Source organism: Aplysia californica, unplaced genomic scaffold, assembly GCF_000002075.1.
Source record: "Aplysia californica isolate F4 #8 unplaced genomic scaffold, AplCal3.0 scaffold00444, whole genome shotgun sequence".
NCBI lineage: Eukaryota > Metazoa > Mollusca > Gastropoda > Aplysiida > Aplysiidae > Aplysia > Aplysia californica.
In genome coordinates, this window is record NW_004797714.1 from 592,922 (window position 1) to 598,232 (window position 5,311).

Sequence of the window (5,311 nt, forward strand, 5' to 3'; positions counted from 1 at the left end):
ATTAGTCGTGCTTGTAACATGTGTTGCCGACTCCATCATGTATATATATATGTGCCAAATAGAACTTGCTTCACATCCTCACTTGCTATTTATGCTTATCTTGGAAGAAGGTAAAACCCTTTAACTGCTTCGGATTTTTGATAATTTTCATCTCATTGTTTTTTCGTGGCAGAATGTTTGTCGATATATAATTATTCCGTCCACTGATAGAATTCATGAGGTTTATGACGGTAACAATTTGTAAAATGTAACTTTCTGTCCAGTCAGAGATTTCTTTTAAAGCAGACGTAAATTAATATTTGAGCTATTTTAGGTCTCTCTAGAGACACAGTGGAAAACAACGCTAGTCAGATAAGTATCCGTGGTGCGCATCTTGACGGAGACTGTAACCTGCATGTTGGCACTGAGCTATGATTTGCTGAGAAGACACAACCATCTTGATATCTATTTTTGTCTTGTTTGTGTTTTGTCTTGAATTTGGGAGGGGTAAAGCAGTCAAATTGTCAGGGTTTGCTGAAACAATGTTTCCTTTCTGAGACATCCCCTACATCTTTTGAGGTCCTAATACCTCGAACATTATACAGGGTATCATGAAACGAAGACAAAACAAAAATAAAATCTACAAAAACGAACAACATCAAACAAATTAGTATTTATCTGCTTCTGCACTTCTCAAAAAACAAGGAGAGACATTCGTATCAGCTACCAAGACTAACTAAGTCGATGAAAGGTTGACATCAATGTTAAAACGAAAGGCTCATCCATGTTATCTGATCCTCTTGTAACCACCAGTTGTTGTCGATTTAAAATTAAATTTCTATTCCTGGGTCACAGTCTGACGCTAAATCTCTTTGGGAAGGTGTAGCTCTCTTAATTGGTCGCTTTTAAGCACAAGGGGGCTAGCCCGAAAAATGCTGTTTTGAAAAAATCGAAGGTTAAGTTTTGTCCCTTATTAAGTTTCTTTAAAAGACAAGGAGAGTTTTCTCTATATCCAAAGAAATATCCCCACCAATGAAACCAAACTTCTGCTATAGGTAGGACAATACCCACTTTTGGTGTAAGTCAAGATTTCTGGAAATCCCCGAAATCTGGGTTAGCCCGCTTGTCGTTAACGCGTTAAAAGCGACCAATTGCTTACCATATATTGTGCCATACTAGCTTGATACCAATATGTTCTTAGTAATAAAGTTGAACCTATGCCGTGCACTTTCGCTTTCATTTTTTTTTTTGGCTTAGCAAACGCTATATGGTGATTATAATATAATACAACTTTTTTAATGAAGTTATAGAATTAAAAGGGTGTTTTGTATTAATAGACAACCGTATAAATTTGCTCATAATTTTGCGAATTTTTTCTTAGATAAAATCTTTTCATGGGCTAAACAGGTTTTGCTCTGTCATCCCAGGTTGCCAAGCATTATTTGGATGCGGAAAGTTGAAGGTGATCGCTGACATAAATATAAATGCTAAGTAGGAGGCAGACTAAAGCCGAAGTTGAAATATATACACGCCGATTCCCAATGATAAACGTAAAGTAGAACGTTTGAATTTCCGCCATGCCTGATCAAAAACTGACTGCAGACCCGGAGGGGGGCAGGACTAGGGGGTTGTTGTCTAGAGTTACGGTTTTGTCCTCTCGTTCTATAGATCCTAGGTTCGAAACCTCACAGCGACGGGAAAATATTCTTCTCTAAAAATTAAAAAAAGTCTCCTTTCATCTCCTTTCCTGCTCTCTCATGTTCTGGCGTCTGATTTCTTCTCATGTTTATGGCTGCAGCCCCCACCCCCCTTTTTCTCCCCTAATCTGGGCTCCTGACTCTTTCCTTAGCCTTTCTATTGATACAAGCTTGATCTTTCTTACTGCTGTATTTCAGCCACGCACCTGTTCTTAAAGTAGATAAGGCCTAACACCTAGCCCTCTCGGATAAGGGCGTAAAAATCTCGGAAATCTAGTGAGCAAGTTGCGCAAGTTAAAGATCACTTGGTGGTCCTAAAATCGATAAGACAAGGCATCGTCCACCACCCGGGCAAAATTTAAAACTATTCCTTACAAAATTAAAACTGCTCAAGGTGTCCCGCACCCTCATATGACCTTATGCAGTTGCGAGTGCCGTAAAACACCCACAAAAACTAAGACTGCAGACCCGATCTCTATACAGCCGATCAAAAAGAAGATACACAATCGATCGGTGGGTCTTTCTTTTAGAAAAAAAATATTCTTTCGAACAATACATATGACGTTTTTGTCAGATAAGTCATGGTGAAAGAATTAATATCTATTTTTTAAAGCAAAAGCTTCTCTTTCATGACTGAAATTTGACAACAGCGGTGACATCCAAAAGTCACATATCAGTAGGTAGAGTGATCTCCTTGTGCATTCAGCACAGTAGTGCGCGAGTGTCCTGTAAAATGTTGTCTCTGGCATTGTACAGGGCCTGCTGCAACGGTAGGATGTTTCTGGGACCGGAATTCTTGTCACAAACACAGTGACCTCTGTCCCGACAGGTGCAAATTTTTTACCTGGATTTTTAAAAGATTTGGAAGAGAGGGGGTGGTTTGGGTTCTTTTTTTTTTGGTAAGTGTTTTACGGCGCTTGCAACTGCATAAAGTCATATGAGCGCGCGGGACACATTAAATAATTTCATTTGGTAGAAAAATTTTGAATTTTGCCCGAGTGGCGGCCGAAGCCTACTCTTATCGATTTTAGACCACCAAGGGATCTTATATAACGTGCGCAACTTGCACACGGAACTCCCGAGACTTTGGGCCCTTTTTCGAGAAGGCTAGGTTTAGATCTATCCTACCAGAAGATCAGGGGTGTGGTTGAAAGACAGCAGTAAAAAGGAGCCAAGAGGGAAGAGAGTGCATGGTGTGTAGGTGCACTGTCCTGTTGAAATGGCATGGACTGATTGCGTCATTTATTCTCCCATAGTGGCGTCCAAGTTGGAATCGAGAGCGATATCTATTCGGAGACGTCTCCGACGGAGATAGACCTATCAAAATTCTTTGTGCCTCTAGATCAAGTTAAAAAATCTGGTGGGTTTTAACCCATAATTTGATATTTTGCACTTAGGTTTGAAATTTTCTTGAAAATACTTAATTTGCGGCAGTTTTAGTGGCTATGTCTGATCAGCAGCAAACAATACGCAGTTTGACCCCCAAAAGCAGTGCATCTGTGGGCGGGAGTGCGTCTCCGAATAGTTCCTGGGTGCTCGACGGAGACGTCTCCGAATATTTTCTGCCGGAATTGAGATTTATCTGAGAAAGTGACCGTGTCCTACAGCTCTGGGTCGTGGGTCGGGAAGCTGTATCCAGGTTCAGATTGCCTGACGGTGTGTTGGCCGCAAACACATTCTGTCTATAAGCGTCCTAGCTAAATTCTTAAATTATTTCAGGCTGCGACGAACAGTTTACCGACGAATGGGTAAAAGTCCTAGAATTGTCTTGTGTTTTTAGTTTGCCTTCCCTAGTATGTGACTCTCTTCAAGTTAAGCTATGCCAATGTGTTCATTTTGCGTTTGCAAACAGTCCACTGATATCAGTCTATTTTTTATCTGACAGACAAGAGAAACAGAACCATGCTGGACTTTTGGCGTACAATCTTTGCGCTGTTGGTATTAACGTGTACTGTGCATGGAGGAGTCGTGAAGCGGGTGAGTACATTAACCCCAACATACTCAAGTCTTGGGTGAGATTGTGCGCTCTTCTCAAAGCACCGTCAAGAATTTTGGGACGGAATGTTCCAGCAAACATTTACATTTGTTCGGACTGTATGGTGAAGATACAAAGGTCTAAACGTTTTTTTCTATGATCACTTCAGCAGGTTAAAGACATATTCATTGGTCTCCAATCAAATAAATATTTTTATAGCTTGGCAGAACCCAGAACTTCCATGAGAGGTGCTATTCATTTGTCAGTATGCAGTTGCCAAAATTTTGTTCCCTTTTTTTTTAGATTTCTTTTTTTTTTTTTTTTTATCAAACCATTGCGGCCTTATCCGGCTCCCGTAGAATCCCTATAGTCACACTGACTATTTATCTAGGTCTAGATCTAGACAGATTTTTTTTTTTTTTTTTTTTTTTTTGGTAAGTGTTTTACGGCGCTCGCAACTGCATAAGGTCATATTTCATATGAGCGCGCGGGACACCCCTAATATTTTCAGTTGGTAGGAAATTTGGAATTTTGCCCTGGTGGCGGCCGAAGCCTACTCCTATCGATTTTAGATCACCAAGGGATCTTTAACGTGCGCAACTTGCACTCGGGTCCACCGAGATTTTTTGCCCTTGTCCGAGAATTTTGTTCCCTATAAACCCAACTTTAACACGCAGTAATAATAAGTGAAAATATGCAAACAAAAAATGTATAGAACTAGTCTCAACACCTCTCACAACATACTTAAGTGATTTAAAAGGCGAGGCCTACGTGACCGAGCCAGGTGGAAAATTCAAATAAAGTGCTCGAAGTGTTACGACTGCAAGGTTTGTAGCCCAAGGAGACAACTTTGGCACCGTTCAGCAAAAAGTAATAACAACATCTAAATTATGTGTCTGTTGGGGTGTCAGTAAATAGCTGCGCTTGCTTGCTCTATTAGCTAAATCCCCAGCACCCCTCTTATTTTTGCTACTCATTCAGTACTCCAAAGGTAAAAAAAAATGCCAATATCTTCCTAGCTATTTAAAAGAAAGCATGTGAGTCTGCATTGATTTTTCTCTCGCTTTTTCTTCAAGTAAAGTCGATTCGAATATTGTTTCTTATCTCCTCTCTCTATCTCTCTCTCCCTCTCTCTTTGTGTCTCTGTCTCTCTGTCTCTCTCTCTCTCTTTCTCTCTGTCTTTCTCTCTCTCCTACTTCTCTCTCACATTCACTCTCTCTCACACACACACATACTTGGGCATACGCACGCACGCTCGCACGCATGCACCCACACACGCTCACATGCATATTCATTTATGCACTTAGAGTGATACGGGGTACACTCATTGGCTTGTCTTGTTGACTGCCACACTGCTGGGTGGCAGAGTGTAGCGCTGTCTGTTATCTATACTGCTAGTCACTCACACACAGACGCACACATACACACATACACACACACACACACATACACACACATACACATACACACACACACACAAATACATACACAAACACACATACCCAGAGACACTTATAATGACACAGGACACACTTACAGGCTCACAAATACGTACACACACATACACACGCCCACAAACACATACAAGCACGCAAACACTCATTATGACATCGACGAGTACACCTGTATTGCTGGCTGCCGAAATGCAGGCGACACACTC

General features: G+C 40.9%; 1 long non-coding RNA gene across 1 annotated transcript in view; it reads left to right on the plus strand.

The window, feature by feature from the left end:
• The first annotated feature begins 3,563 nt into the window (after positions 1-3,563).
• The window catches only part of LOC118478257, a 3,521-nt gene continuing 1,773 nt past the window's right edge, over positions 3,564-5,311 (plus strand). Inside the window, exon 1 of the long non-coding RNA XR_004858917.1 lies at positions 3,564-3,653. This is a non-coding gene — a long non-coding RNA (uncharacterized LOC118478257). The remainder of the gene's footprint in view (positions 3,654-5,311) is intronic.